Raw genomic sequence first — 15,836 nt, 5'->3', positions numbered from 1 at the left:
AACATAATGGAAAAAAGCCTACGGCACCTGGTATTCCCAGGCGGTCTCCCATCCCGGTACTAACCAGGCCCGACCCTGCTTAGCATCCGAGATCAGACGAGATCGAGCGCATTCAGGGTGATGTGGCCGTAGGCGATCTTGCACCCTACTTACAACTTTCTTGACAAAAGCCAAGGTGGTCACCTCGGGCAATCGAGAGGAAAAATACTGCAGGTCGCCAAAGCCAACAATATAATGGAAAAAAGCCTACGGTACGTGGTATTCCCAGGTGGTCTCCCATCCAGGTATTAACCAGGCCCGACCCTGCTTAGCATCCAAGATCAGACGAGATCGAGCGCATTCAGGGTGATGCGGCCGCAGGCGATCTTGCACCTTACTTACAACTCTCTTGACAAAAGCCAAGGTGGTCACCTCGGGCAATCGAGAGGAAAAATACAGCAGGTCGCCAAAGCCAACAACATAATGGAAAAAAGCCTACGGCACCTGGTATTCCCAGGCGGTCTCCCATCCAGGTACTAGCCAGGCCCGACCCTGCTTAGCATCCGAGATCAGACGAGATCAAGCGCATTCAGGGTTATGTGGCCAAAGGCGATCTTACACCCTACTTACAACTCTCTTGACAAAAGCCAAGGTGGTCACCTCGGGCAATCGAGAGGAAAAATACAGCAGGTCGCCAAAGCCAACAACATAATGGAAAAAAGCCTACGGCACCTGGTATTCCCAGGCGGTCTCCCATCCAGGTACTAACCAGGCACGACCCTGCTTAGCATCCGAGATCAGACGAGATCGAGCGCATTCAGGGTGATGTGGCCGTAGGCGATCTTGCACCCTACTTACAACTCTCTTGACAAAAGCCAAGGTGGTCACCTCGGGCAATCAAGAGGAAAAATACAGCAGGTCGCCAAAGCCAACAACATAATGGAAAAAAGCCTACGGCACCTGGTATTCCCAGGCGGTCTCCCATCCAGGTACTAACCAGGCCCGACCCTGCTTAGCATCCGAGATCAGATGAGATCGAGCGCATTCAGGGTGATGTGGCCGTAGGCGACCTTGCACCCTACTTACAACTCTCTCGACAAAAGCCAAGGTGGTCACCTCGGGCAATCGAGAGGAAAAATACAGCAGGTCGCCAAAGCCAACAACATAATGGAAAAAAGCCTACGGCACCTGGTATTCCCAGGCGGTCTCCCATCCAGGTACTAACCAGGCCCGACCCTGCTTGGCATCCGAGATCAGACGAGGTCAAGCGCATTCAGGGTGATGTGGCCGTAGGCGACCTTGCAACCTACTTACAACTCTCTTGACAAAAGCCAAGGTGGTCACCTCGGGCAATTGAGAGGAAAAATACAGCAGGTCGCCAAAGCCAAAAACATAATGGAAAAAAGCCTACGGCACCTGGTATTCCCAGGCGGTCTCCTATCCAGGTACTAACCAGGCCCGACCCTGCTTAGCATCCGAGATCAGACGAGATCGAGTGCATTCAGGGTGATGTGGCCGTAGGCGACCTTGCACCCTACTTACAACTCTCTTGACAAAAGCCAAGGTGGTCACCTCGGGCAATCGAGAGGAAAAATACAGCAGGTCGCCAAAGCCAAAAACATAATGGAAAAAAGCCTACGACACCTGGTATTCCCAGGCGGTCTCCCATCCATGTACTAACCAGGCCCGACCCTGCTTAGGATCCGAGATCAGACGAGATCGAGCGCATTCAGGGTGATGTGGCCGTAGGCGATCTTGCACCCTACTTACAACTCTCTTGACAAAAGCCAAGGTGGTCACCTCGGGCAATCGAGAGGAAAAATACAGCAGGTCGCCAAAGCCAACAACATAATGGAAAAAAGCCGACGGCACCTGGTATTCCCAGGCTGTCTCCCATCCAGGTACTAACCAGGCCCGACCCTGCTTAGCATCCGAGATCAGACAAGATCGAGCGCATTCAGGGTGATGTGGCCGTAGGCGATCTTGCACCCTACTTACAACTCTCTTGACAAAATCCAAGGTGGTCACCTCGGGCAATCGAGAGGAAAAATACAGCAGGTCGCCAAAGCCAACAACATAATGGAAAAAAGCCTACGGCACCTGGTATTCCCAGGCGGTCTCCCATCCAGGTACTAACCAGGCCCGACCCTACTTAGCATCCGAGATCAGACGAGATCGAGCGCATTCAGGGTGATGTGGCCGTAGGCGATCTTGCACGTTACTTACAACTCTCTTGACAAAAGCCAAGGTGGTCACCTCGGGCAATCGAGAGGAAAAATACAGCAGGTCGCCAAAGCCAACAACATAATGGAAAAAAGCCTACGGCACCTGGTATTCCCAGGCGGTCTCCCATCCAGGTACTAACCAGGCCCGACCCTGCTTAGCATCCGAGATCAGACGAGATCAAGCGCATTCAGGGTGATGTGGCCGTAGTCAATCTTGCACCCTACTTACAACTCTCTTGACAAAATCCAAGGTGGTCACCTCGGGCAATCGAGAGGAAAAATACAGCAGGTCGCCAAAGCCAACAACATAATGGAAAAAAGCCTACGGCACCTGGTATTCCCAGGCGGTCTCCCATCCAGGTACTAACCAGGCGCGACCCTGCTTAGCATCCGAGATCAGACGAGATCGAGCGCATTCAGGGTGATGTTGCCGTTGGCGGTCTTGCACCCTACTTACAACTCTCTTGACAAAAGCCAAGGTGGTCACCTCGGGCAATCGAGAGGAAAAATACAGCAGGTCGCCAAAGCCAACAACATAATGGAAAAAAGCCTACAGCACCTGGTATTCCCAGGCGGTCTCCCATCCAGGTACTAACCAGGCCCGACCCTGCTTAGCATCCGAGATCAGACGAGATCGAGCGCATTCAGGGTGATGTGACCGTAGGCGATCTTGCACCCTGCTTACAACTCTCTTGACAAAAGTCAAGGTGGTCACCTCGGGCAATCGAGAGGAAAAATACAGCAGGTCGCCAAAGCCAACAACATAATGGAAAAAAGCCTACGGCACCTGGTATTCCCAGGCGGTCTCCCATCCAGGTACTAACCAGGCCCGACCCTGCTTAGCATCCGAGATCAGACGAGAACGAGCCCATTCAGGGTGATGTGGCCTTAGGCGATCTTGCACCCTACTTACAACTCTCTTGACAAAAGCCAAGGTGGTCACCTCGGGCAATCGAGAGGAAAAATACAGCAGGTCGCCAAAGCCAACAACATAATGGAAAAAAGCCTACGGCACCTGGTATTCCCAGGCGGTCTCCCATCCAGGTACTAACCAGGCCCGACCCTGCTTAGCATCCGAGATCAGACGAGATCAAGCGCATTCAGGGTGATGTGGCCGTAGTCAATCTTGCACCCTACTTACAACTCTCTTGACAAAATCCAAGGTGGTCACCTCGGGCAATCGAGAGGAAAAATACAGCAGGTCGCCAAAGCCAACAACATAATGGAAAAAAGCCTACGGCACCTGGTATTCCCAGGCGGTCTCCCATCCAGGTACTAACCAGGCCCGACCCTGCTTGGCATCCGAGATCAGACGAGGTAAAGCGCATTCAGGGTGATGTGGCCGTAGGCAACCTTGCAACCTACTTACAACTCTCTTGACAAAAGCCAAGGTGGTCACCTCGGGCAATTGAGAGGAAAAATACAGCAGGTCGCCAAAGCCAAAAACATAATGGAAAAAAGCCTACGGCACCTGGTATTCCCAGGCGGTCTCCTATCCAGGTACTAACCAGGCCCGACCCTGCTTAGCATCCGAGATCAGACGAGATCGAGTGCATTCAGGGTGATGTGGCCGTAGGCGACCTTGCACCCTACTTACAACTCTCTTGACAAAAGCCAAGGTGGTCACCTCGGGCAATCGAGAGGAAAAATACAGCAGGTCGCCAAAGCCAACAACATAATGGAAAAAAGCCTACGGCACCTGGTATTCCCAGGCGGTCTCCCATCCAGGTACTAACCAGGCCCGACCCTGCTTAGCATCCGAGATCAGACGAGATCGAGCACATTCAGGGTGATGTGGCCGTAGGCGATCTTGCACCCTACTTACAACTTTCTTGACAAAAGCCAAGGTAGTCACCTCGGGCAATCGAGAGGAAAAATACTGCAGGTCGCCAAAGCCAACAATATAATGGAAAAAAGCCTATGGCACGTGGTATTCCCAGGCGGTCTCCCATCCAGGTACTAACCAGGCCCGACCCTGCTTAGCATCTGAGATCAGACGAGATCGAGCGCATCCAGGGTGATGCGGCCGCAGGCGATCTTGCACCCTACTTACAACTCTCTTGACAAAAGCCAAGGTGATCACCTCGGGCAATCGAGAGGAAAAATACAGCAGGTCGCCAAAGCCAACAACATAATGGAAAAAAGCCTACGGCACCTGGTATTCCCAGGCGGTCTCCCACCCAGGTACTAACCAGGCCCAACCCTGCTTAGCATCCAAGATCAGACGAGATCGAGTGCATTCAGGGTGATGTGGCCGTAGGCGATCTTGCTCCCTACTTACAACTCTTTTGACAAAAGCCAAGGTGGTCACCTCGGGCAATCAAGAGGAAAAATACAGCAGGTCGCCAAAGCCAACAACATAATGGAAAAAAGCCTACGGCACCTGGTATTCCCAGGCGGTCTCCCATCCAGGTACTAACCAGGCCCGACCCTGCTTAGCATCCGAGATCAGTTGAGATCGAGCGCATTCAGGGTGATGTGGCCGTAGGCGACCTTGCACCCTACTTACAACTCTCTTGACAAAAGCCAAGGTGGTCACCTCGGGCAATCGAGAGGAAAAATACAGCAGGTCGCCAAAGCCAACAACATAATGGAAAAAAGCCTACGGCACCTGGTATTCCCAGGCGGTCTCCCATCCAGGTACTAACCAGGCCCGACCCTGCTTAGCATCCGAGATCAGACGAGATCGAGCGCATTCAGGGTGATGTGGCCGTAGGCGATCTTGCACCCTACTTACAACTTTCTTGACAAAAGCCAAGGTGGTCACCTCGGGCAATCGAGAGGAAAAATACTGCAGGTCGCCAAAGCCAACAATATAATGGAAAAAAGCCTACGGCACGTGGTATTCCCAGGTGGTCTCCCATCCAGGTATTAACCAGGCCCGACCCTGCTTAGCATCCAAGATCAGACGAGATCGAGCGCATTAAGGGTGATGCGGCCGCAGGCGATCTTGCACCTTACTTACAACTCTCTTGACAAAAGCCAAGGTGGTCACCTCGGGCAATAGAGAGGAAAAATACAGCAGGTCGCCAAAGCCAACAACATAATGGAAAAAAGCCTACGGCACCTGGTCTTCCCAGACGGTCTCCCATTCAGGTACTAACCTGGGTCGACCCTGCTTAGCATCCGAGATCAGACGAGATCGAGCGCATTCAGGGTGATGTGGCTGTAGGCGATCTTGAACCCTACTTTCAACTCTCTTGACAAAAGCCAAGGTGGTCACCTCGGGCAATCGAGAGGAAAAATACAGCAGGTCGCCAAAGCCAACAACATAATGGAAAAAAGCCTACGGCACCTGGTATTCCCAGGCGGTCTCCCATCCAGGTACTAGCCAGGCCCGACCCTGCTTAGCATCCGAGATCAGACGAGATCAAGCGCATTCAGGGTTATGTGGCCAAAGGCGATCTTACACCCTACTTACAACTCTCTTGACAAAAGCCAAGGTGGTCACCTCGGGCAATCGAGAGGAAAAATACAGCAGGTCGCCAAAGCCAACAACATAATGGAAAAAAGCCTACGGCACCTGGTATTCCCAGGCGGTCTCCCATCCAGGTACTAACCAGGCACGACCCTGCTTAGCATCCGAGATCAGACGAGATCGAGCGCATTCAGGGTGATGTGGCCGTAGGCGATCTTGCACCCTACTTACAACTCTCTTGACAAAAGCCAAGGTGGTCACCTCGGGCAATCAAGAGGAAAAATACAGCAGGTCGCCAAAGCCAACAACATAATGGAAAAAAGCCTACGGCACCTGGTATTCCCAGGCGGTCTCCCATCCAGGTACTAACCAGGCCCGACCCTGCTTAGCATCCGAGATCAGATGAGATCGAGCGCATTCAGGGTGATGTGGCCGTAGGCGACCTTGCACCCTACTTACAACTCTCTCGACAAAAGCCAAGGTGGTCACCTCGGGCAATCGAGAGGAAAAATACAGCAGGTCGCCAAAGCCAACAACATAATGGAAAAAAGCCTACGGCACCTGGTATTCCCAGGCGGTCTCCCATCCAGGTACTAACCAGGCCCGACCCTGCTTGGCATCCGAGATCAGACGAGGTCAAGCGCATTCAGGGTGATGTGGCCGTAGGCGACCTTGCAACCTACTTACAACTCTCTTGACAAAAGCCAAGGTGGTCACCTCGGGCAATTGAGAGGAAAAATACAGCAGGTCGCCAAAGCCAAAAACATAATGGAAAAAAGCCTACGGCACCTGGTATTCCCAGGCGGTCTCCTATCCAGGTACTAACCAGGCCCGACCCTGCTTAGCATCCGAGATCAGACGAGATCGAGTGCATTCAGGGTGATGTGGCCGTAGGCGACCTTGCACCCTACTTACAACTCTCTTGACAAAAGCCAAGGTGGTCACCTCGGGCAATCGAGAGGAAAAATACAGCAGGTCGCCAAAGCCAAAAACATAATGGAAAAAAGCCTACGACACCTGGTATTCCCAGGCGGTCTCCCATCCATGTACTAACCAGGCCCGACCCTGCTTAGGATCCGAGATCAGACGAGATCGAGCGCATTCAGGGTGATGTGGCCATAGGCGATCTTGCACCCTACTTACAACTCTCTTGACAAAAGCCAAGGTGGTCACCTCGGGCAATCGAGAGGAAAAATACAGCAGGTCGCCAAAGCCAACAACATAATGGAAAAAAGCCTATGGCACCTGGTATTCCCAAGCGGTCTCCCATCCAGGTACTAACCAGGCCCGACCCTGCTTAGCATCCGAGATCAGACGAGATCAAGCGCATTCAGGGTGATGTGGCCGTAGTCGATCTTGCACCCTACTTACAACTCTCTTGACAAAATCCAAGGTGGTCACCTCGGGCAATCGAGAGGAAAAATACAGCAGGTCGCCAAAGCCAACAACATAATGGAAAAAAGCCTACGGCACCTGGTATTCCCAGGCGGTCTCCCATCCAGGTACTAACCAGGCCCGACCCTGCTTAGCATCCGAGATCAGACGAGAACGAGCCCATTCAGGGTGATGTGGCCGTAGGCGATCTTGCACCCTACTTACAACTCTCGTGACAAAAGCCAAGGTGGTCACCTCGGGCAATCGAGAGGAAAAATACAGCAGGTCGCCAAAGCCAACAACATAATGGAAAAAAGCCGACGGCACCTGGTATTCCCAGGCGGTCTCCCATCTAGGTACTAACCAGGCCCGACCCCGCTTAGCATCCGAGATCAGACAAGATCGAGCGCATTCAGGGTGATGTGGCCGTAGGCGATCTTGCACCCTACTTACAACTCTCTTGACAAAAGCCAAGGTGGTCACCTCGGGCAATCGAGAGGAAAAATACAGCAGGTCGCCAAAGCCAACAACATAATGGAAAAAAGCCTACGGCACCTGGTATTCCCAGACGGTCTCCCATCCAAGTACTAACCAGGCCCGACCCAGCTTAGCATCCGATATCAGACGAGATCGAGCGCATTCAGGGTGATGTGGCCGTAGGCGATCTTGCACCTTACTTACAACTCTCTTGACAAAAGCCAAGGTGGTCACCTCGGGCAATCGAGAGGAAAAATACAGCAGGTCGCCAAAGCCAACAACATAATGGAAAAAAGCCTACGGCACCTGGTATTCCCAGGCGGTCTCCCATCCAGGTACTAACCAGGCCCGACCCTGCTTAGCATCCGAGATCAGACGAGATCGAGTGCATTCAGGGTGATGTGGTCGTAGGCGATCTTGCACCCTACTTACAACTCTCTTGACAAAAGCCAAGGTGGCCACCTCTTGCAATCGAGAGGAAAAATACAGCAGGTCGCCAAAGCCAACAACATAATGGAAAAAAGCCTACGGCACCTGGTATTCCCAGGCTGTCTCCCATCCAGGTACTAACCAGGCCCGACCCTGCATAACATCCGAGATCAGACAAGATCGAGCGCATTCAGGGTGATGTGGCCGTAGGCGATCTTGCACCCTACTTACAACTCTCTTGACAAAATCCAAGGTGGTCACCTCGGGCAATCGAGAGGAAAAATACAGCAGGTCGCCAAAGCCAACAACATAATGGAAAAAAGCCTACGGCACCTGGTATTCCCAGGCGGTCTCCCATCCAGGTACTAACCAGGACCGACCCTACTTAGCATCCGAGATCAGACGAGATCGATCGCATTCAGGGTGATGTGGCCGTAGGCGATATTGCACCTTACTTACAACTCTCTTGACAAAAGCCAAGGTGGTCACCTCGGGCAATCGAGAGGAAAAATACAGCAGGTCGCCAAAGCCAACAACATAATGGAAAAAAGCCTACGGCACCTGGTATTCTCAGGCGGTCTCCCATCCAGGTACTAACCAAGCCCGACCCTGCTTAGCATCCGAGATCAGACGAGATCAAGCGCATTCAGGGTGATGTGGCCGTAGTCGATCTTGCACCCTACTTACAACTCTCTTGACAAAATCCAAGGTGGTCACCTCGGGCAATCGAGAGGAAAAATACAGCAGGTCGCCAAAGCCAACAACATAATGGAAAAAAGCCTACGGCACCTGGTATTCCCAGGCGGTCTCCCATCCAGGTACTAACCAGGCGCGACCCTGCTTAGCATCCGAGATCAGACGAGATCGAGCGCATTCAGGGTGATGTGGCCGTAGGCGGTCTTGCACCCTACTTACAACTCTCTTGACAAAAGCCAAGGTGGTCACCTCGGGCAATCGAGAGGAAAAATACAGCAGGTCGCCAAAGCCAACAACATAATGGAAAAAAGCCTACAGCACCTGGTATTCCCAGGCGGTCTCCCATCCAGGTACTAACCAGGCCCGACCCTGCTTATCATCCGAGATCAGACGAGATCGAGCGCATTCAGGGTGATGTGACCGTAGGCGATCTTGCACCCTGCTTACAACTCTCTTGACAAAAGTCAAGGTGGTCACCTCGGGCAATCGAGAGGAAAAATACAGCAGGTCGCCAAAGCCAACAACATAATGGAAAAAAGCCTACGGCACCTGGTATTCCCAGGCGGTCTCCCATCCAGGTACTAACCAGGCCCGACCCTGCTTAGCATCCGAGATCAGACGAGGTCAAGCGCATTCAGGGTGATGTGGCCGTATTCGATCTTGCACCCTACTTACAACTCTCTTGACAAAATCCAAGGTGGTCACCTCGGGCAATCGAGAGGAAAAATACAGCAGGTCGCCAAAGCCAACAACATAATGGAAAAAAGCCTACAGCACCTGGTATTCCCAGGCGGTCTCCCATCCAGGTACTAACCAGGCCCGACCCTGCTTAGCATCCGAGATCAATCAAGATCGAGCGCATTCAGGGTGATGTGACCATAGGCGATCTTGCACCCTGCTTACAACTCTCTTGACAAAAGTCAAGGTGGTCACCTCGGGCAATCGAGAGGAAAAATACAGCAGGTCGCCAAAGCCAACAACATAATGGAAAAAAGCCTACGGCACCTGGTATTCCCAGGCGGTCTCCCATCCAGGTACTAACCAGGCCCGACCCTGCTTAGCATCCGAGATCAGACGAGAACGAGCCCATTCAGGGTGATGTGGCCGTAGGCGATCTTGCACCCTACTTACAACTCTCGTGACAAAAGCCAAGGTGGTCACCTCGGGCAATCGAGAGGAAAAATACAGCAGGTCGCCAAAGCCAACAACATAATGGAAAAAAGCCGACGGCACCTGGTATTCCCAGGCGGTCTCCCATCTAGGTACTAACCAGGCCCGACCCCGCTTAGCATCCGAGATCAGACAAGATCGAGCGCATTCAGGGTGATGTGGCCGTAGGCGATCTTGCACCCTACTTACAACTCTCTTGACAAAAGCCAAGGTGGTCACCTCGGGCAATCGAGAGGAAAAATACAGCAGGTCGCCAAAGCCAACAACATAATGGAAAAAAGCCTACGGCACCTGGTATTCCCAGGCGGTCTCCCATCCAGGTACTAACCAGGCCCGACCCTGCTTAGCATCCGAGATCAGACGAGAACGAGCCCATTCAGGGTGATGTGGCCGTAGGCGATCTTGCACCCTACTTACAACTCTCGTGACAAAAGCCAAGGTGGTCACCTCGGGCAATCGAGAGGAAAAATACAGCAGGTCGCCAAAGCCAACAACATAATGGAAAAAAGCCGACGGCACCTGGTATTCCCAGGCGGTCTCCCATCTAGGTACTAACCAGGCCCGACCCCGCTTAGCATCCGAGATCAGACAAGATCGAGCGCATTCAGGGTGATGTGGCCGTAGGCGATCTTGCACCCTACTTACAACTCTCTTGACAAAAGCCAAGGTGGTCACCTCGGGCAATCGAGAGGAAAAATACAGCAGGTCGCCAAAGCCAACAACATAATGGAAAAAAGCCGACGGCACCTGGTATTCCCAGGCTGTCTCCCATCCAGGTACTAACCAGGCCCGACCCTGCTTAGCATCCAAGATCAGACGAGATCGAGCGCATTCAGGGTGATGTGGCCGTAGGCGATCTTGCGCCCTACTTACAACTCTCTTGACAAAATCCAAGGTGGTCACCTCGGGCAATCGAGAGGAAAAATACAGCAGGTCGCCAAAGCCAACAACATAATGGAAAAAAGCCTACGGCACCTGGTATTCCCAGGCGGTCTCCCATCCAGGTACTAACCAGGCCCGACCCTACTTAGCATCCGAGATCAGACGAGATCGAGCGCATTCAGGGTGATGTGGCCGTAGGCAATCTTGCACCTTACTTACAACTCTCTTGACAAAAGCCAAGGTGGTCGCCTCGGGCAATCGAGAGGAAAAATACAGCAGGTCGCCAAAGCCAACAACATAATGGAAAAAAGCCTACGGCACCTGGTATTCCCAGGCTGTCTCCCATCCAGATACTAACCAGGCCCGACCCTGCATAGCATCCGAGATCAGACGAGATCGAGCGCATTCAGGGTGATGTGGCCGTAGGCGATCTTGCACCCTACTTACAACTTTCTTGACAAAAGCCAAGGTAGTCACCTCGGGCAATCGAGAGGAAAAATACTGCAGGTCGCCAAAGCCAACAATATAATGGAAAAAAGCCTATGGCACGTGGTATTCCCAGGCGGTCTCCCATCCAGGTACTAACCAGGCCCGACCCTGCTTAGCATCTGAGATCAGACGAGATCGAGCGCATCCAGGGTGATGCGGCCGCAGGCGATCTTGCACCCTACTTACAACTCTCTTGACAAAAGCCAAGGTGATCACCTCGGGCAATCGAGAGGAAAAATACAGCAGGTCGCCAAAGCCAACAACATAATGGAAAAAAGCCTACGGCACCTGGTATTTCCAGGTGGTCTCCTATCCAGGTACTAACCAGGCCCGACCCTGCTTAGCATCCGAGATCAGACGAGATCGAGCGCATTCAGGGTGATGTGGCCGTAGGCAATCTTGCATCCTACTTACAACTCTCTTGACAAAAGCCAAGGTGGTCACCTCGGGCAATCGAGAGGAAAAATACAGCAGGTCGCCAAAGCCAACAACATAATGGAAAAAAGCCTACGGCACCTGGTATTTCCAGGTGGTCTCCTATCCAGGTACTAACCAGGCCCGACCCTGCTTAGCATCCGAGATCAGACGAGATCGAGCGCATTCAGGGTGATGTGGCTGTAGGCGATCTTCCACCCTACTTACAACTCTCTTGGCAAAAGCCAAGGTGGTCACCTCGGGCTATAGAGAGGAAAAATACAGCAGGTCGCCAAAGCCAACAACATAACGGAAAAAAGCCTACGGCACCTGGTATTCCCAGGCGGTCTCCCATCCAGGTACTAACCAGGCCCGACCCTGCTTAGCATCCAAGATCAGACGAGATCGAGCGCTTTCAGGGTGATGTGGCCGTAGGCGATCTTGCAACCTACTTACAACTCTCTTGACAAAAGCCAAGGTGGTCACCTCGGGCAATCGAGAGGAAAAATACAGCAGGTCGCCAAAGCCAACAACATAATGGAAAAAAGCCTACGGCACCTGGTATTCCCAGGCGGTCTCCCATCCAGGTAATAACCATGCCCGACCCTGCTTAGCATCCGAGATCAGACGAGATCGAGCGCATTCAGGGTAATGTGGCCGTAGGCAATCTTGCACCCTACTTACAACTCTCTTGACAAAAGCCAAGGTGGTCATCTCCAGCAATCGAGAGGAAAAATACAGCAGGTCGCCAAAGCCAACAACATAATGGAAAAAAGCCTACGGCACCTGGTATTCCCAGGCGGTCTCCCATCCAGGTACTAACCAGGCCCGACCCTGCTTAGCATCTGAGATCAGATGAGATCGAGCGCATTCAGGGTGATGTGGCCGTAGGCAAACTTGCACCCTACTTACAACTCTCTTGACAAAAGCCAAGGTGGTTACTGTAAAGGTAGGTCCTTGCTCTGTTAGGTGCTCGATTTCCCTCTTCCTATCTTTCCTAGGCCGTGGTCTGGATGTACTTGGGAGTCCCATTCACCGGTGAGATAACCAAAACTCATACACGAGATGTATGCGAATAATGATTACGATTTAATGTTTTGAATACAACAGGTTATATGCTGAAACAGTTGGGGTGGCGCCCTGTGGAGTAGCCAATCAGGGATGCGCTCGTAGCTATACACCAAGCTTTTCCTAGTAACAGGTTTATTGACAGAACAAGCAAAATAAGCAGAAATTGTCTTCACGGCAAAGCACGTCATTAACCTTCACGCGAGATAAGAATAAGACTACGATATTTAACAATATTCAACAATATTGTGCTAATAGTCTGTGGTCCAGACGTTCTAGGTCATAGACGATATAAGATAGTTGCATATCTTGGCTTTCTCTGTACAAACTCTCGCGGCCAAGGGCATTCAAAGAAAACAGCATGTTTTCCAAATAGCAAGCATCTATGTCAAAAGTAGTTAGAATTCTAGCTTGGTCATACAAAGTTTTAAAATGGATGACAGTATAACAAAATGGAGACTTGTTAATCCTTATAATCCCTCCTGTGATCATAACTTTGGCACGAAGTTATCGATCATCCTCTATACCAGACATTCTTGGAAAAAGCCATAAGTGCTTTCTCTTCGTCATTGGGCTTGGTTGCTATTGTTGGATGGGAATCCTTGGAGGCTGCTATGCAGCAGCATTTGGCGATCACATAGAACATTACTATCAACAACACTATCATCACTAATACGAGAAATATTTTCTTGAAAAATCCCAGTATGCCCCCCCAAATACCTCCAAACCACCCTCCTGTACCCGAGAAAAGGTTCCAATCATCTCCCAAGTTTTTTGCTTTCTGTAGGAGGGTCTGTCTTTGGGCTGAATGGCTTTTGATAATATCGTAATAATCGGGTACCGACAGACTTTCCACAGGAACGGTGAAGTTGTGTATGAAGGTGCAACACATCTCCGAATTGGCCATGAGGTTACAAATCCCAGTGATGGCGGCCAAAAGTTGTTCCTGCCTCATTTTTATCAGTTCCTGCACAGTTCGGATCTTCCGAGTTTCTTCGTTTAGCAGAGAAACATCTCTGGAAGTAGAGTTCACTACCCCAGAGATTATTTCAGCAAAAAGATCTATTTTATCTAGGGCATTCCACATTCCCGGGCTTCCAATGGAGGCGGCTAATTTTTCCCACCATGATGTTACTTGTCTCTTAGCCCTCCCGAACTCTAAATGCCCATGGGCAGGGGTCATTTTGATGTACTGATTGTCAGAGGCTATACCCATATATGGTACCATCCTGGCAATGTTGCACCAACCACCTGTAGAGGAATCTAGAGGGTAAGGTATGGTGGTGTGACATATTAGACCGCAACACACCATCCATCCATGAGGCAGATGAGGTGCTGGTATTATATCAGGGGGTTGGGATATGCCTGACCGGAGTCCAACTAGGCATAACCAATCTCCTAAACTCGCGGTGCTACTGTACTCTAGTAAAGTATCATTCATGTGGTAGGACTCTAACCAGTCTTTTAGGTCAGTATCGTCAAATGTTTCTGATGGTAGTACACAGTCCATTATGTTATATAAAGACATGTTCCCTATCCTTTCGTCACTATCTCCAATGGTGGAAGTATTCAACCCCTGGATGTCAAACGTCCCATCCCGCAGAAACTTCCCTAAGTCTCTAAGGGTAAGATTTACTAGTGTGTTTCTACAGAATTGGCCATTGGGGATTTCCCCGTTTTCTTTCCAAGCTCCATTTAGGAAACAGAAGGATGGGGGTTGTGTGAAACCAGAGAAAATAAGGGGGGAGGGTCTGGTCGTTATATTGGCCATATGGTCTTGTGTCGTCTCGTTAAACAGGTCCTCTACTGGGAGTGGGATTCCCACTACTGGAATTTGATTGCTACCCGTTCCCATGTGGGAGCACACCCAACAGGGTGCCCCTTTTCCCATTACTTGACCAAACTCGTATTGCCATAAAAAATGATGTGGTATTGTTGGGGCTAAAGAAAACGTTTTACTGTCCTGGGGGGGTAGTTCGTTCCGTGCTACCATTACTCCTAAACCTTTGTTGTTATTATTATTATTATTATTATTATTATTATTACTGGGCCTTGGAACTAATGCTCTTCTGTCTAGTGATCGGTTCTCAGTACCTTTTGGGCTTCTTGTAAACCCACACGACCCTGTCATGATACATGTCATCATGACTATAGAAAAAACCACAAAAGTCAATACTATCGACCAGAGCAAAATGGTGTGTAGTACATACTGATCTTCTAAGCCCCTGTCTCTTTCTTTTTGCAAAGACTTCAGTCCGAGCTGGTGGGAGGAGGAGAAAAGTCCAGGGAGATTCTGACAAACTGTTCCTGGAGGGTCTGTAGGTTCGTCTCTGGGGTCCCCTTGGTGGTGGCGTCCTCCTGTTGGTCTTGGGCAAGTGTCCTCTGGGGGTGTTCTGGAGTCGGTGGAGGTTCGGGGCATTTTTTTAGTCTGCTGGCATGGATCCACTGAGGGGTGTAGTCTGTGAGGACAGCAGTCCTGGAGACCTTCTCCACGTTCCATGGACCGGAGTAGATGGGCCCCACGTGCTTCCGTTGGGCAAGCTGCTTGATCAACACTTTATCCCCCGGGATGAATGGGTGAGTAGGTTCTGTTGGAAGAGGAGAAAAGGTGACAGCAACTTGTTCATTATGTTCTTCTATTGTACTTACCAGATGTTTCACGTACTCTTCCTGTAAAGAATATATGTTAATGTCAGTCTGTGCATCTAATGCTTTTAGTTGGGTTTGTGCTGGGACACCCATTAGGATTTCGAATGGTGACAAACGTGTCCTAGAGTGGGGGGTGGTTCTGATTTGGAACAATATTCCTGGAAGGAAATCTATCCAGTTTTTTAACGTTCCTCCTGTGGCCTTTTTTAGTTTGTCCTTTATATTCCTGTTCATTCTTTCTACCACTCCTGCACTTTGGGGATGATAGGGAATGTGAAGTTTCCACTGTATTCCCAGGCATCTTGCCAATTCTCGTGTCATATCTGAAGTAAAAGCCGGGCCCTGGTCTGACCAAATGGTGGCTGGTATGCCAAACCTACATACCCAATGATTAAGGAGAGCCCTTGCCGCTATTTTAGCTGTTTCCCCAGTGCAGGGGGCCGCCTCCACCCATCCTGACCATTTGTCAACGATAACGCACAGGCATTTGATGCTTCCCTTTTGTTTGGGCATGTGGGTAAAGTCTATTTGTAGGTCCTGTAGTGGGCCTAGGGGTGGGGGCAACT

At 50.9% G+C, this 15,836-nt stretch overlaps 27 non-coding genes and 28 pseudogenes across 27 annotated transcripts; all 55 read right to left on the bottom strand.

Moving 5' to 3' along the window:
* Positions 1-15: 15 nt before the first annotated feature.
* On the bottom strand, positions 16-134 carry LOC143951109 (5S ribosomal RNA). The gene has a single exon (XR_013266411.1). It is a non-coding gene; the product is annotated as a 5S ribosomal RNA (ribosomal RNA).
* Positions 135-243: 109 nt separating this feature from the next.
* Positions 244-362, bottom strand: LOC143947786 (5S ribosomal RNA; annotated as a pseudogene).
* Positions 363-471: 109 nt separating this feature from the next.
* Positions 472-590, bottom strand: LOC143945388 (5S ribosomal RNA; annotated as a pseudogene).
* Positions 591-699: 109 nt separating this feature from the next.
* Positions 700-818, bottom strand: LOC143947403 (5S ribosomal RNA). The gene has a single exon (XR_013265300.1). It is a non-coding gene; the product is annotated as a 5S ribosomal RNA (ribosomal RNA).
* Positions 819-927: 109 nt separating this feature from the next.
* On the bottom strand, positions 928-1,046 carry LOC143944944 (5S ribosomal RNA). Its single transcript, XR_013265073.1, has one exon. It is a non-coding gene; the product is annotated as a 5S ribosomal RNA (ribosomal RNA).
* Positions 1,047-1,155: 109 nt separating this feature from the next.
* Positions 1,156-1,274, bottom strand: LOC143954303 (5S ribosomal RNA). The gene has a single exon (XR_013269307.1). It is a non-coding gene; the product is annotated as a 5S ribosomal RNA (ribosomal RNA).
* Positions 1,275-1,383: 109 nt separating this feature from the next.
* On the bottom strand, positions 1,384-1,502 carry LOC143949699 (5S ribosomal RNA). The gene has a single exon (XR_013265511.1). It is a non-coding gene; the product is annotated as a 5S ribosomal RNA (ribosomal RNA).
* A 109-nt stretch (positions 1,503-1,611) lies between these two features.
* Positions 1,612-1,730, bottom strand: LOC143943896 (5S ribosomal RNA; annotated as a pseudogene).
* Positions 1,731-1,839: 109 nt separating this feature from the next.
* LOC143945446 (5S ribosomal RNA) lies at positions 1,840-1,958 on the bottom strand (annotated as a pseudogene).
* Positions 1,959-2,067: 109 nt separating this feature from the next.
* On the bottom strand, positions 2,068-2,186 carry LOC143950354 (5S ribosomal RNA). The gene has a single exon (XR_013265764.1). It is a non-coding gene; the product is annotated as a 5S ribosomal RNA (ribosomal RNA).
* A 109-nt stretch (positions 2,187-2,295) lies between these two features.
* LOC143952173 (5S ribosomal RNA) lies at positions 2,296-2,414 on the bottom strand. The gene has a single exon (XR_013267375.1). It is a non-coding gene; the product is annotated as a 5S ribosomal RNA (ribosomal RNA).
* A 109-nt stretch (positions 2,415-2,523) lies between these two features.
* On the bottom strand, positions 2,524-2,642 carry LOC143953313 (5S ribosomal RNA). The gene has a single exon (XR_013268407.1). It is a non-coding gene; the product is annotated as a 5S ribosomal RNA (ribosomal RNA).
* A 109-nt stretch (positions 2,643-2,751) lies between these two features.
* LOC143948031 (5S ribosomal RNA) lies at positions 2,752-2,870 on the bottom strand. Its single transcript, XR_013265359.1, has one exon. It is a non-coding gene; the product is annotated as a 5S ribosomal RNA (ribosomal RNA).
* Positions 2,871-2,979: 109 nt separating this feature from the next.
* LOC143946218 (5S ribosomal RNA) lies at positions 2,980-3,098 on the bottom strand (annotated as a pseudogene).
* A 109-nt stretch (positions 3,099-3,207) lies between these two features.
* On the bottom strand, positions 3,208-3,326 carry LOC143952172 (5S ribosomal RNA). Its single transcript, XR_013267374.1, has one exon. It is a non-coding gene; the product is annotated as a 5S ribosomal RNA (ribosomal RNA).
* Positions 3,327-3,435: 109 nt separating this feature from the next.
* Positions 3,436-3,554, bottom strand: LOC143946108 (5S ribosomal RNA; annotated as a pseudogene).
* Positions 3,555-3,663: 109 nt separating this feature from the next.
* Positions 3,664-3,782, bottom strand: LOC143949687 (5S ribosomal RNA). The gene has a single exon (XR_013265510.1). It is a non-coding gene; the product is annotated as a 5S ribosomal RNA (ribosomal RNA).
* A 109-nt stretch (positions 3,783-3,891) lies between these two features.
* Positions 3,892-4,010, bottom strand: LOC143949075 (5S ribosomal RNA). Its single transcript, XR_013265454.1, has one exon. It is a non-coding gene; the product is annotated as a 5S ribosomal RNA (ribosomal RNA).
* A 109-nt stretch (positions 4,011-4,119) lies between these two features.
* LOC143947360 (5S ribosomal RNA) lies at positions 4,120-4,238 on the bottom strand (annotated as a pseudogene).
* A 109-nt stretch (positions 4,239-4,347) lies between these two features.
* LOC143945661 (5S ribosomal RNA) lies at positions 4,348-4,466 on the bottom strand. Its single transcript, XR_013265138.1, has one exon. It is a non-coding gene; the product is annotated as a 5S ribosomal RNA (ribosomal RNA).
* A 109-nt stretch (positions 4,467-4,575) lies between these two features.
* LOC143950236 (5S ribosomal RNA) lies at positions 4,576-4,694 on the bottom strand. Its single transcript, XR_013265657.1, has one exon. It is a non-coding gene; the product is annotated as a 5S ribosomal RNA (ribosomal RNA).
* Positions 4,695-4,803: 109 nt separating this feature from the next.
* LOC143952470 (5S ribosomal RNA) lies at positions 4,804-4,922 on the bottom strand. Its single transcript, XR_013267644.1, has one exon. It is a non-coding gene; the product is annotated as a 5S ribosomal RNA (ribosomal RNA).
* Positions 4,923-5,031: 109 nt separating this feature from the next.
* LOC143947614 (5S ribosomal RNA) lies at positions 5,032-5,150 on the bottom strand (annotated as a pseudogene).
* A 109-nt stretch (positions 5,151-5,259) lies between these two features.
* On the bottom strand, positions 5,260-5,378 carry LOC143954830 (5S ribosomal RNA; annotated as a pseudogene).
* A 109-nt stretch (positions 5,379-5,487) lies between these two features.
* LOC143945387 (5S ribosomal RNA) lies at positions 5,488-5,606 on the bottom strand (annotated as a pseudogene).
* A 109-nt stretch (positions 5,607-5,715) lies between these two features.
* Positions 5,716-5,834, bottom strand: LOC143947389 (5S ribosomal RNA). The gene has a single exon (XR_013265298.1). It is a non-coding gene; the product is annotated as a 5S ribosomal RNA (ribosomal RNA).
* A 109-nt stretch (positions 5,835-5,943) lies between these two features.
* Positions 5,944-6,062, bottom strand: LOC143944822 (5S ribosomal RNA). The gene has a single exon (XR_013265062.1). It is a non-coding gene; the product is annotated as a 5S ribosomal RNA (ribosomal RNA).
* A 109-nt stretch (positions 6,063-6,171) lies between these two features.
* Positions 6,172-6,290, bottom strand: LOC143954302 (5S ribosomal RNA). Its single transcript, XR_013269306.1, has one exon. It is a non-coding gene; the product is annotated as a 5S ribosomal RNA (ribosomal RNA).
* A 109-nt stretch (positions 6,291-6,399) lies between these two features.
* LOC143949675 (5S ribosomal RNA) lies at positions 6,400-6,518 on the bottom strand. The gene has a single exon (XR_013265509.1). It is a non-coding gene; the product is annotated as a 5S ribosomal RNA (ribosomal RNA).
* Positions 6,519-6,627: 109 nt separating this feature from the next.
* LOC143944708 (5S ribosomal RNA) lies at positions 6,628-6,746 on the bottom strand (annotated as a pseudogene).
* Positions 6,747-6,855: 109 nt separating this feature from the next.
* LOC143943591 (5S ribosomal RNA) lies at positions 6,856-6,974 on the bottom strand (annotated as a pseudogene).
* A 109-nt stretch (positions 6,975-7,083) lies between these two features.
* LOC143943552 (5S ribosomal RNA) lies at positions 7,084-7,202 on the bottom strand (annotated as a pseudogene).
* A 109-nt stretch (positions 7,203-7,311) lies between these two features.
* LOC143954842 (5S ribosomal RNA) lies at positions 7,312-7,430 on the bottom strand (annotated as a pseudogene).
* Positions 7,431-7,539: 109 nt separating this feature from the next.
* On the bottom strand, positions 7,540-7,658 carry LOC143953740 (5S ribosomal RNA). The gene has a single exon (XR_013268794.1). It is a non-coding gene; the product is annotated as a 5S ribosomal RNA (ribosomal RNA).
* Positions 7,659-7,767: 109 nt separating this feature from the next.
* LOC143948005 (5S ribosomal RNA) lies at positions 7,768-7,886 on the bottom strand. Its single transcript, XR_013265356.1, has one exon. It is a non-coding gene; the product is annotated as a 5S ribosomal RNA (ribosomal RNA).
* Positions 7,887-7,995: 109 nt separating this feature from the next.
* Positions 7,996-8,114, bottom strand: LOC143945839 (5S ribosomal RNA; annotated as a pseudogene).
* Positions 8,115-8,223: 109 nt separating this feature from the next.
* On the bottom strand, positions 8,224-8,342 carry LOC143943903 (5S ribosomal RNA; annotated as a pseudogene).
* Positions 8,343-8,451: 109 nt separating this feature from the next.
* On the bottom strand, positions 8,452-8,570 carry LOC143944021 (5S ribosomal RNA; annotated as a pseudogene).
* Positions 8,571-8,679: 109 nt separating this feature from the next.
* LOC143950292 (5S ribosomal RNA) lies at positions 8,680-8,798 on the bottom strand. Its single transcript, XR_013265707.1, has one exon. It is a non-coding gene; the product is annotated as a 5S ribosomal RNA (ribosomal RNA).
* A 109-nt stretch (positions 8,799-8,907) lies between these two features.
* Positions 8,908-9,026, bottom strand: LOC143951125 (5S ribosomal RNA). The gene has a single exon (XR_013266426.1). It is a non-coding gene; the product is annotated as a 5S ribosomal RNA (ribosomal RNA).
* Positions 9,027-9,135: 109 nt separating this feature from the next.
* LOC143944946 (5S ribosomal RNA) lies at positions 9,136-9,254 on the bottom strand (annotated as a pseudogene).
* Positions 9,255-9,363: 109 nt separating this feature from the next.
* LOC143944564 (5S ribosomal RNA) lies at positions 9,364-9,482 on the bottom strand (annotated as a pseudogene).
* A 109-nt stretch (positions 9,483-9,591) lies between these two features.
* Positions 9,592-9,710, bottom strand: LOC143943550 (5S ribosomal RNA; annotated as a pseudogene).
* Positions 9,711-9,819: 109 nt separating this feature from the next.
* Positions 9,820-9,938, bottom strand: LOC143954841 (5S ribosomal RNA; annotated as a pseudogene).
* A 109-nt stretch (positions 9,939-10,047) lies between these two features.
* Positions 10,048-10,166, bottom strand: LOC143943549 (5S ribosomal RNA; annotated as a pseudogene).
* A 109-nt stretch (positions 10,167-10,275) lies between these two features.
* LOC143954840 (5S ribosomal RNA) lies at positions 10,276-10,394 on the bottom strand (annotated as a pseudogene).
* A 109-nt stretch (positions 10,395-10,503) lies between these two features.
* Positions 10,504-10,622, bottom strand: LOC143945176 (5S ribosomal RNA; annotated as a pseudogene).
* A 109-nt stretch (positions 10,623-10,731) lies between these two features.
* LOC143950353 (5S ribosomal RNA) lies at positions 10,732-10,850 on the bottom strand. Its single transcript, XR_013265763.1, has one exon. It is a non-coding gene; the product is annotated as a 5S ribosomal RNA (ribosomal RNA).
* A 109-nt stretch (positions 10,851-10,959) lies between these two features.
* Positions 10,960-11,078, bottom strand: LOC143945897 (5S ribosomal RNA; annotated as a pseudogene).
* Positions 11,079-11,187: 109 nt separating this feature from the next.
* Positions 11,188-11,306, bottom strand: LOC143947359 (5S ribosomal RNA; annotated as a pseudogene).
* Positions 11,307-11,415: 109 nt separating this feature from the next.
* On the bottom strand, positions 11,416-11,534 carry LOC143953555 (5S ribosomal RNA). The gene has a single exon (XR_013268626.1). It is a non-coding gene; the product is annotated as a 5S ribosomal RNA (ribosomal RNA).
* A 109-nt stretch (positions 11,535-11,643) lies between these two features.
* On the bottom strand, positions 11,644-11,762 carry LOC143944618 (5S ribosomal RNA; annotated as a pseudogene).
* A 109-nt stretch (positions 11,763-11,871) lies between these two features.
* LOC143950235 (5S ribosomal RNA) lies at positions 11,872-11,990 on the bottom strand. The gene has a single exon (XR_013265656.1). It is a non-coding gene; the product is annotated as a 5S ribosomal RNA (ribosomal RNA).
* A 109-nt stretch (positions 11,991-12,099) lies between these two features.
* Positions 12,100-12,218, bottom strand: LOC143944587 (5S ribosomal RNA; annotated as a pseudogene).
* Positions 12,219-12,327: 109 nt separating this feature from the next.
* LOC143950690 (5S ribosomal RNA) lies at positions 12,328-12,446 on the bottom strand. Its single transcript, XR_013266034.1, has one exon. It is a non-coding gene; the product is annotated as a 5S ribosomal RNA (ribosomal RNA).
* Between the last annotated feature and the right edge of the window lie 3,390 nt (positions 12,447-15,836).

The sequence above is a fragment of the Lithobates pipiens genome, unplaced genomic scaffold (assembly GCF_037356315.1).
Source record: "Lithobates pipiens isolate NorthernLeopardFrog02 unplaced genomic scaffold, aLitPip1_a1.2 Scaffold_30, whole genome shotgun sequence".
NCBI lineage: Eukaryota > Metazoa > Chordata > Amphibia > Anura > Ranidae > Lithobates > Lithobates pipiens.
This window is presented reverse-complemented; position numbering and strand designations above follow the sequence as displayed.